This window comes from Aquila chrysaetos, chromosome 14 (assembly GCF_900496995.4).
Source record: "Aquila chrysaetos chrysaetos chromosome 14, bAquChr1.4, whole genome shotgun sequence".
Lineage (NCBI taxonomy): Eukaryota > Metazoa > Chordata > Aves > Accipitriformes > Accipitridae > Aquila > Aquila chrysaetos.
In genome coordinates this window covers 14,471,198-14,482,753 of record NC_044017.1, presented here as the reverse complement: position 1 = coordinate 14,482,753, position 11,556 = coordinate 14,471,198, and the positions used below count along the sequence as shown (strand labels likewise).

Here is an 11,556-nt window from a genome sequence, read left to right as displayed (position 1 = left end):
AATATCCCTTTGGTCAGTTGGGGTCAGCTGTCCTAGCTGTGTCCCCTCTCACCTCCTGCACCCCCAGCCTCCTCACTGGTGGGGTGGGGTGAGAAGCAGAAAAGACCTTGACTCTGTGTAAGCCCTCCTCCGCAATAACTAAAACATCCCTGTGTTATCAACACAGTTTTCATCACAAATGCAAACTATAGCACTATACAAGCTACTATGAAAAAATATATCCCAGCCCAAACCAGTACCGTTTCCACCCCTTATGCCATACCAATTACATCATGCTCAGGTCCCACACTATCCAATACATCCTCATTAACCACCCCCGCTTTCCCATCGTTTGATATAATACACAGATATCATTCCCTTAGTTTATGGACCACCCTTGTAAAATGCCTGTAAAATGTCCAGAAATGTCCACAAAATGTCCACTGAGTTCATTTAGTCCATGACTTTGGGCTCCATCTGTTACGGTGGTCACTCAGGACCGGAGAGGTGGTGTGTTGGGTGGAGTTATTGGGCACCAAAGCCAGCTCAGGTCGGGTCACTGCTGCACTTGTACTGCTTCACAGCTTCCCATTGATGCACAGCACTTCGTCTAGCAGAAGAAAAAAATTTGCACTCATAATTTACTTCCTTTAAATCTTTCTGAAACCAAAGAGAGACAGTCTTTACGCTATTTATTCTAGGATCAGTTCTATCAGATGGCTACCTAGATAGCTCTTCAAAACTACACACTTAAAGGTATAAGTTGTTCGTCTAATTTTCTCATTATATTCTTTAAAACTCTATGAAATTATTTGGCTTGTCTTATCTCTTTATTTCCTCCAATACTCTTAATTAATTTTTTAAACTGCAAATTTGTATGTTTTCCAATTTTCTAAACAAGTATTTCCTTTTTCTATGTTCAATGTCTTTAAGAAAACAGAGTAAGTCTTTTTTTTTCCTCCACAAAAATGTATGTTACAGAGAATATTGCCAAGTCTTAGAAACAGTTCTATTCACATAGCTTTTAGCAAAAAAAACCCTGATTTAAGGAAAGTGAATTCATCCAAAGACATAGAAAAAAATGTTTTCTGATCATAGTCAGGGATAACATCTTTTTAAATTTTTTATTCTTAAAACATATAGCTTGTAGGTTGTTAGAAGTGTCCACTCATGGGCAATTAAAACAGAGAGACATATAGAATTGAATCAATCTTATTGATTTTTGGGAAACACTTTAATACTTTTTTTTCTTTCTGTGTAATCAGTGTTCATCTTCAAAATTAAATTCATTACACTTTATCTTTGCTAATCTTGGCAACAGTATTTAATTCCTCATATTTATTAATTCAGCAATCAATATGTTCTTATTCACACAGACATTTAATTATTGGATATCTGATAACTTGCACATGTATGTGCCTCTGTATCTGTGAGTACGTGTGTGTGTGTATAAAGTATACATATTAAGATTATATAGTGTAAAAATAACGATGGGAAGAATTAAAAAAAAAAAACAACAAAAACACCAGCCTGAAGGTCAAGTTGCAGAAAAAATTTCTAGAGGAGATTAAAGTAAAGTAGGCTTTGACTACCTCTACGAAACGGTAAAACCTTCCTACTCCAAAAAAGTTGTTTCACTCTAACCAGAACAACAGTCACAGCCTACAGACTACAGATTTTCCCAAAATCTTCAAAACTGCAGGCTGATCTCTTTATAAGCTTTTTAAAAAAAAAAAAAAAAAAAAAAAGTTGTAACACTTGCCTTTGTTTGAAGGAACCTTCTGAGGCTACAGTCCAACCCACAGCCTCCGAGGGTTGGAGAGTGGGGGACTTGTGTCCTCCCCACAGTATGGAGCCTGACCATGACTGGAGCACGCATACCTTTTCTGAAAATGGAGTACACTCTCATATTCTCTCTTTTGGATGTAGCTTGAAAATCCACTAAGGACAAGGAAATCACCAGTATTTATTCCATATAAGACTCAAGTAATGAGTAGTAGAAAAAGCAAAACAAACAAAACAAAAACAAGCAGATAGCCTTGCCTTTGGAGCTGGATTACTCATGTGTAAATTAAGCACATACATAAATGAGAGTTTTCAGGTCTAGGGCCCTAGGCTACCATTTGTGATGTCTGATTTGCAAGAAAATTATTTTCTTCATTGTGCCAATTACTTTCTGCTCAACTTACAATAGCTTCCAAATAGATCATTAGCCAAATAACAATTACCTTGGGCAAAGAATACCTCTTAACAATGCCCAAACTATTTGGCTGATGGAAGCGGTGTTACTTGTTAAATTAAACTGCAGCTTAAAAAGAGGTTTTTAACGAGACTTACAATTTTAAGTAATTTCAAATGCAGTTTTTTCAAGTGTAATTTTTGGTTCCAGGCATGTTATAATTTCAGTATTAGCAAAATGAGATTTGCATTAGTATTGAATCATTTGTTTTGGAAAAATCTGATATCCTGTAAACTGAATGTACCAGCTGCTGACTACCTGCAGTTTTATTTTAATAAGACCATTAATTATAAGCCAAGGCAAGTGCTGAAAATTCATAATCTTAAATTTAAAAAAAAAGAATAATCAATAGAACTGCTGACTATACACCTGCTACATTCATCTAAATTTATGAATATTTTACCATTCAGTTATAGGCACTTATTATATACAATGATGCTACAAGTCAAAATAACTACAAACGCCACTAAAGAAAGGTAGCAAAAATTAAAGTCAAAGCTTATAAATTAATGTATAGCTTATAGATGAAGAGGAATATTTCTGCAGTCTTTACTAAGAGCAGGGCCAATTCTTTCTGTATTAAAACTACAGATACTTTTCTGCTGAGTACATTGAAGACTAAAATTAGACTAAATTTCTCATAAACAGAGCCAGGAGTAAACTGCTACATCACTTTTGTTCCTTTATTTTATTATTCAAACATACTAAGGAACGTGGATTTATATTTAAGGTGCTACCAGTAGACCTTCTAAACCACTGACCTTAGGGCCCATAGGAGCAATGGAAGAGCAATTCCCTTTGAGCTGGGAAAACAGACTCAATGAATACATAAACTGGTCATCTGCTAATTCAAAATTAAGGCGGCAAAATCACACACTAACCTATACCTCAGTCACTTGAGTTCTTTGAGAAAAATTCCAGAAAATAAATCCCTAAACTTTTCATTTTGCCTAAGCTAGTCTGGAAGCCAGGGCAATGTTCCTCTTAAAATCATTATCAGCCTGACTCTGAGTAGCTCCTGGCCCTCCTGCCCTGGCAGATTATGGTATGAGATTGTGAAGTGGCACCCTATGGTATGAAGTGGCACCCTCAAGCAGGGGGAAAAACACATGGGTTCTTCTCAGGAGGACCTGTCAGCCTGTAATACTTTCTGTACGAGGCGTTAACAGAAGCCTCTGACCACCCCTTCCCCTCAGGCCTGTGTAGGGTGTGCTTGTCTCACTCACAGAGAGGGAAGGAGGGAGGTTGTGAATCGTGTTTATGAAGTCCGCAGTTTCTTGGGAAGAAAGACTGCACTATCTGACTGTAGCACGTTGAGGCTCAGATTTCATTTATTTGTGTCCTGAGGGAAACAGACACTTTGGACTTACTGTAATGTTATTTTGAATACGTTTCTTCAAAACTGTAATTACCCCATATAATATTTAAAATTTGAGTAGAATCTGGGTCCAAAAATGGTTTCTTGGTTCTGTTTTGCTGCTCTGTTGACTTCCAAAAAGTCAAGCATTCAAATTTGTTGATTAAAAAATACCAGTCACTGATTTGTTTTATGCCTTATCTCCCTTTTATCGGTTCACACAGAGGAAAACAACACACTCCTGCTTTTGGTTATTCTGACGGTTCAGGTGTCAGAAGACCTTTGCAAAAAAAGAGCATATGATCATGTAAGTGAAGACTAAATAATCCTTTTATGTTTCCTCAACAGAGAACTTTCCTGTTAAAATGATTTACGTGGTTTTGGCTGAAAGTTGAACAAACAGGTAACCTTCAAAAGTTGTATCAAAATGCAGACATGTTCTGAGGTAGTTTTTAGTTTGAGCAGTTAAATTTGGCAAGTTGCAATTGACTGAAAACATGATGTCACCACTGTAAATGTATATCATCACTATAAAATGATAGATTTATAAAAAAATGTCCAGAGAGATAATTTTCAAATGAACATTTCTTGTCCCTGCTGATTTTTTTTAAAGAATTGTAACTAACAGAATCTTCTGGCATAAAGCTCATGATATTCTTAAAATAATATCATTGAAATAACTAGTGGTGTGAATAGATTAATGGTGTGAATCCTGTTATCTATAATACAATCTGGATGGAAAGTTCTATGTATTACACCGCAAATATATCTTTGTGCTGAGTTTAGTCCAATCCAGTAAATATAGAACTCATGGGGAATATCACTACTGAGTTAACCTGCCTTTTCATCAAAAATTTGGTTACATCTGAATAATTACCTTTCAAGCAGTGCTGTTTGATCCTTCTTTACTGCTTTTCGCAAGTGCTTTTCACTCCTGTCTACCTATTACCAGAATTAATATATGTCTACCTAAAGAAATAGTAAAATAAATAACACACACACACGTACATTCCCTTTGTTTATTTTTCTTGGGTGTAAACACTTGAAATTAATTATCAGAACAGCATAACAGGTTTTACACATAGTAAAGAAACCATACAATAAAAAATGCGGAGACACTTTGTGATCACAAATCTAAATTGGTATTTCAATAGAAATAACACTTGTTACATTGAAGATCTGTCTGCTGACTCACTTATTTTGAAGAGGACCATAGTGTAATATTTTTCATTAAAAATGGTGTTCTGAACAATATTGGGGGTTTTTTTAACTTGTTTGATAGTTTGTTGTCAGATATCTTCTGACACCAGCTGTGTTAACCATCTGCCAGTACAATGATCCGTGGTAGCTTGCTGCAACGTGAGCACCCCCTTCCATACTGCTTGCAGAAAACCAGCAAGAGCTGGGAGTTACCGTGTTATCTAGAGCAGATGACTGGTGGCACCCTGCCTGTCAGGGGTGGTAGCTCTTGTGTTCTGCTGAGATTGAATATCCAGTCATTTCCTCTTGTTTCCCCTTCCACCATCTTCCCATCACATTTTTTTAATCTCATCTAGCCTTACCTGTTGCTTTAAAATATATTCTACATATTTCAGATTTTTAAAAGGTCAGTGATCCTGTATTTCGGGCGATGCATCACAAATGTTCTGGTTCTTCCCTTTTGATTCATGCAAATCTGATGGAGCACAACTGTCTTGCCCTTTCCTTATGTCCTCTAAGTTCCTTTGTGACAAATTACGTCTCAGAATAACTGGTAGGAAAGAATTATAAATGTGATGCTAAGGGAAAAAATTGTAAGGTAGAATTGTATTTCTGCTTGGTGCCATGAAAGGAATTTGGGGAAGTTCCTCGTGTTCTGAAGACTGTTACCTCTCATGTACATGGATAAATGTCTGTCACAAACTAGCACATGCTGTGAGCTGCAGCACAGATCTATCTCTAAAGACCATATTACCTGCCTGGATCCTTCTGGCCTAGTGACTTTCTTTTTCTGTCTCCTTCTCTCCCTGAATTACAAATTTATAAAGTCGTCTTTAGGTTTGCCCAATTTCATAAAGCTCATGTTTCTGGCCATCATCTGACCTCATCATGTGTTTTAAGGTTGACAGCACAAATGCATGGGATGACATACTAGTAGACACCTAGTTTCTGGATCATTGCTGAGAAACGTGCCTTCTTGCAGCATGTCACCCCTGATTGCAGCATGCTTCCATGACCATATTGTTTTTTCTTAGCTATTTTATTTTGTTGATCAGTAGATACCCAATCTGCTGAAAAACTACAAAGACCTGGAATGGAAAGGAGGCAGTGCCCTAATGCTATGAGGCAGATGATAAGGGGAGAAAAGATATGTGGCAGGCAATGAATATTACAGTTGGCATACGAACTGTAATCAGATTCAGGAACATCACAGGCAAGCCTCTTGGGCTGTCTGTCGCTGGGTCTGGTGCATAGGCACAATACATACTTAAAACACAGCCATTAGGTCTTCTGCCAAAAAATGTCCTGCATGCCTCATCTCTTGAGCAGCCATAAAATGTGACCTAATCCTGCTGTATATGCCATTCGAGACCATGGCCTAGAAATTTCCATCTTATCATAAGCAGCGAAGGGATGAAGTTGGAACAGAATATGGCAGTTCCCCCAGGGTAAAGCTGGGATGCAGGTGGTACAGGAGGTGTGGAGCACAAACCCTACCACTTCTGAGCAGTCAGGGTTGTCTAGAGTTAGATGAATATCTGTAACAGTACCATGAGAATCTGAAGTTCTACATCTAAAAGGACTTCAGCTTTGTTCAGCTCAATACTTAGCAGAGCTCTAACCTCAAATGCACTAGGTGAATTTTTACAGAACATCCTTTCCGTCTTTCAGACACATGTAGGATTGATGACCAAATAAGATAAAAATGTATATGGGCTGAAGAGGGAGACTTTATGCGTGTGGGCAGCAAAAAGCTGCCTCACCGTGCTACATGCCATCTTAAACAAGACTGCTACTTCTTTTCTAAATATTTTTCAAATTTTTGCAGCTAATTTCTATCATTTGAAAATTTTATTTTGACTCCTAGCTGTTTGGGTCAGTGTAGATAATAAATACATATTGAAATATGTCTGCAGGGTTATAACACAGGAGCTCATTCAATATGTGTCAATGAACAAAACTTAGAGCAAGGATTCATTCAGCCAAAAGAACTGTTTCCAGCTTTTAAATCCGCATTTGCAATTCACTTACATTCCTAAAGAGATTGCACCTCAATTAACAATTGTTAGACTCTGTACCTCAGACTGGCAAATTCTGCATAATCTGAAGTGTTTACGACATGTAAATATGTACTATAGGTTGTGTGTCAACTGACTGTTGTAAAAATTTAATAGAAAAGCCAGTAGCAAAAGAACATTTTGTAATTAGAAATGGAAAGAAGAGCTGATTTTTCCTCCCAATAGACAGAATATATCTATTCATTATGCAGTGTTCCTTCTTTTTGCCTCATAGTCAGACCTTCTATAAAGAAAAAAAAGAAAAGAAAAAATATAACTTTATGTAGATTACACTTTGTCTCTTCTTCAGGTTTCAGATTTTATTTGTGGTCTAGAAAGCTAGGTAATAATTATAAGGTGCACAATCATCTTGCTTTCAGAAGATGCATGAGAAGAAAATACAAGAGTTTGCAGTCATGCAGTTGACACCTTGATGGCTATACAATAAGGACCCCCCCCCCCAAAAAAAAAAAAAAAAATAGATAATATCAGTAGATAGTCAGTAGATATTTTCACAAGCTATCTGATATTCATGCTATTTTATCTAAATTAGAAAGGATTAAAAAAAAAAAAGAGGAGAATCTTAAATGTATCTCTAATTATACCTTAAATATATTCGTAATGTTTGTATTACTATTTGAGTAAAACACACTTAAAATTATGGTAAGTGCTTTTCCTAAAACATAACAGGGCTAAAAATTAATTTTGTGCTTCCATTGTTAGTTCAATGAGTACACTATAGTCTTTGTTTTTCAAAAAAAGCAGCCAAGTATATTTATAGCTAACAAAATGAATCATACAATAATTCAAAAGTTCATTTAATTTACAATTAAGATATTCAATCCATTAGCAATTTAGATATCTATGAATATTATTTGTGTAAGGCTAGCAACTCCAAGACATACAACTTCAAAATAATGTGGCAGGAGTTTGTTCTAAACATTATAAGCTTTTGCATGTTCTTTTCAGAATGTCAAGGCACAGGGGTCTTTTTCTTTTCTTTTTTTTTTTTCCTTTTTTTTTTCTATATAGAAGATCTAGCTATGAGGCAAAAAGAAGGAGCACTGCATAATGAACAGATATATTCTGTCTATGGGGAGGAAAAATCAGCTCTTTGTTATGTTCAACAAGATCTGCTTCATGCAAATATATTGGACTACATACACATATTTGTCAAAACCGATGTTTGAATTCTTACTACTTTTGAAAGGAAAGTTTCCTTTTCAGCTATATACTGTTAATTTCATATTAGAAATAAAATAAATTTTCTTTTTTTGTTATGACACTGCCTTCATTATTTTATTGTCCCCTGTGCTTTTTATTGGTGCCTGAAATTAAGGAAGTTAATTGGAATTAGGTAAGAAAGAAACTGATTTTGAAAGAGAACTGTTTGAGGAACAAAACCAAATTCTGAAAAAGACATACAAAAACCTGCTATAGCTTGAGGTTTATCAAGATTTCAACCAACCTTGATGTGCTTCACTAAGGTCACGTGTGCCTGCTTTGCCATCGTACATTAAAAAACCAATATTTTTTTTTAAAGTCTAAGAGTGCATGAGAAGCAGTGGATTAATTAATACAGACAGTTAAGTCATGAAGAAATGAAAGTGCTGAGAAATAAAAGATTAAGAAAAAATTGAAATGCATGATGTTAAAGCACTACCTCTTGAACAAAGATGGATAGGAATTTTTTTTTTCCCTGTAGCATAAAATGTACTAAAATATCAAAAAAATCTAATTCAGCTTAGCCTTGATGAAACCAAGCCTGTTTAAAATTTTTCAGTAAGCAAGAAACTAACCATTAGCCTGGTAATGGAGACACTTAATTGGCTTATGATAGGAGCGAGTTTAAATCCTCGTGCTGCTGTTCATCAACATCCCAAATTTATGTGATCATAACTGGGCTTTATTAAAGGTAGCTCTCTGATTTTGACAGCTAAAAGGAAAGAAAAAAATCCATTTTGAACCGTAAGTATTTATAACTGAATCAGCACATTCAAGTAACATCCATAGGAGGTTTCTCAAACATCTCAGTTCTTGTAATATGTCAAGATTTCTTTGAGGGAAAAATAAAATAAAGTAACTAAAATATTGTGAGATTTCTCATTTTCTAAACTGACAAGTATTTTAAGTAACAGAAAAATGATAAAGATTGGACCTTTATGTTCACTTCAATTTCAAAGACAAACAAATTATTTGTTGCTTACCCAGCTTTAGCAGTTACTCTTAGGCAGGTCACTTGAGTACTCTCTTTTCCTGTTCCTTTCCTGCCCCAGTGGATACCTACACAGGGTCAGTCTGGATCACACCATGCTTTTCTTCATGCTCCTGTTCTACCAGTCACCCACTTACGTCAGGTTGCGCTTGGATTTCCTTCTAGGGCGGGACAACACCCCTGCCTAGACAAAACAGAGGAGTGTTTTTTTGTAAATGGGTAGATTTAAGGAATACTCCAATCTGTAATGAAGACAGAACTGTAACAGATACCATACCTCATTTCCCATGCCTAACGTAGACTTCCAGAATGTTTTCAATGCAGTTTTGTGCAAAATATAAATTTAGTGTCATGCTATAAAAGCATAAATATGGTGGGCTTTCAAGGCAGCTATCTCATTCTCTTCAGAATGTTAGCAGGAAATATTAATTCTTAAAGAACCATAGCAATTGGTAAAACATTGACCAAATAAGGCTCAGAGCTGCCCCCATTTTTTTCCAAAGGCAGAAAAGAAGATTAGTTACTGCAAGACACCTACCGAACCATGAGGAAGTGGCTTTAGACTGAAGCATTTGAAGACAGTGCTAAATAGTTCCTCTTAAAAATTAACAAAGCCATAAAACGTTTTCCATTGTGGTCCTCAACAAGAATGCAAACAGTGATATGGCATGAAGGATATAAGCGTATAATGTGTTAGGCAGGCTAGTCTCTAGACGAGGTCTGCAGGAAAATTATCAACTCCAAGTCTTACTGCAAACATTGTGGTTTGTGGAACCAAATAGTCAGCCCTGTCAGACCTTAAACATGAGGAGTATGGACACAAGCTATGAGACACTAATTAAACCAGGAAATAAGGACCATTCCATGCAGTCACCCACAGAAACAGCTGTAAGCAAACAGCTGACTGAAATCCAGTCAAAATGCTCAATAGAGTATTCAGCTCAATCTACAGTAGATAGACCTTTGACTAACCTTTAATTTATTTTTAGATTCTGTTGCTTGTACCAATTTTAAGTTCAGCTTAGCTGTTTAAACATAATTATATAGCCATTTGAATATATTTGAGGTATCCAAGACACATACACATGGCCAACAGAAACAACATGGGAGATACTGTAGACCTGTGCTCTGGTGGACTTGCACCTGGAGGTCAGGGTATATCAGGAGGCATATCAAATTTCACCAGAAGCTATGTGGGAGCAATTGAATCACACACTAGGTCTTTACTAACTATAATGGAAACTTTGTTCTGATGTGGGCACATGAATATAAATCTTGAGCTGAATCCCTCTGGAAGTATTTTTCAGAAGAGTTCAGGGTGTGAGGAAATCCTGAAAAATAGCAACAGCTGGAAACAAGAATATACCTTTCTTTATGATTTCATGTGATGGAAAAACCTGTTAACTTGAGCCATGTATTATGACATAAGCTGTAATGGCTAAAACTAATAGAAAATGTTACAGATATTCTGAAAGGACCAAGAGATTTAAAGTGGGATGGAGAGAGATTAAGAAATAATTTTAAATTCTCATAAAAGCTATATACATTTTTGCAGAAAGAAGGGCGGAGATTAATGTGGTGAAAGGTGTGAGCTACCAACGTGATGATAGTGGAACATTTGTTGACATCATTAGTAAAGGTAATGAGAAGAAAAAAAGGTAACAGTTATAAATATATTTAAATAAGTGAACAAGTAGGTGTAAAAACTATACTAAAATGTAAATAGTCTACCTGCTTTTTCAGTGAGGAAATTATAGCTGTGAAAAATAAAGCAAAGCACACCATTACTTTTCAAGTTCAGCTTAATCAATTTTTTTTTTTATTAAACAAAATCAACATAGGAGACTTGCGTCTAACAACTATGAACTGAGGTAAGACTAAATGTCTTAAAAGCTTCCCACAGGTATTGTATAAATTCTGTTTTTTAATTTTTTTTTGCTAAATCTCCCACGAATTTGTGACAAAAAGTAAATCCATGTCCAGTGTCAGCATTTCTGTCTGGTAGCATTTTTTTCCTAGGGAGAAAACTTCTTGTTCTTTGTTTCATGAACTTAATGTAAGCATCTATACAGGTAGCAAAGTCAATGTCAAACAATACAATATGCGTAAAAATGTAAAAAGGCACTAAGATTATATTCCACATATCCATGATATCCCAGAATGTTCAACTACCTGAAAATATTGACACCGTAAAATATCAACACAGAAACATATTTATATTCGAGACCATATTGTAAATACAGCCCATTTTTTTACTTATTTGTGTTAAAATATATTGCTATGTGAAAAAAGAAGTCATCAAATGTCATAAAACCAAAGGTGAGATTTTTAAGTTTCTGACTTTTCAGAGTTGAATACAAAAGCAAGTTTTAGGCACTTAGGCTCTCTGGCCAGAACACTGGTATATAAAGAAAGAAAAAGAGCTAACATGAAATGGGATCGTCTTCAGTCAGCATGGTGAACAAAGTGCTCCCCAAAGCCAGGTACTAGAGAAATGTTTAAGATGAGC

At 35.8% G+C, this 11,556-nt stretch overlaps 1 long non-coding RNA gene across 1 annotated transcript; it reads left to right on the top strand.

Annotated features, from left to right (window-relative positions):
* The first annotated feature begins 314 nt into the window (after positions 1 to 314).
* Positions 315 to 9,927, top strand: LOC121233800. Its single transcript, XR_005933968.1, has 3 exons — positions 315 to 549; positions 4,924 to 4,934; positions 9,918 to 9,927. It is a non-coding gene; the product is annotated as an uncharacterized LOC121233800 (long non-coding RNA).
* Positions 9,928 to 11,556: the final 1,629 nt, after the last annotated feature.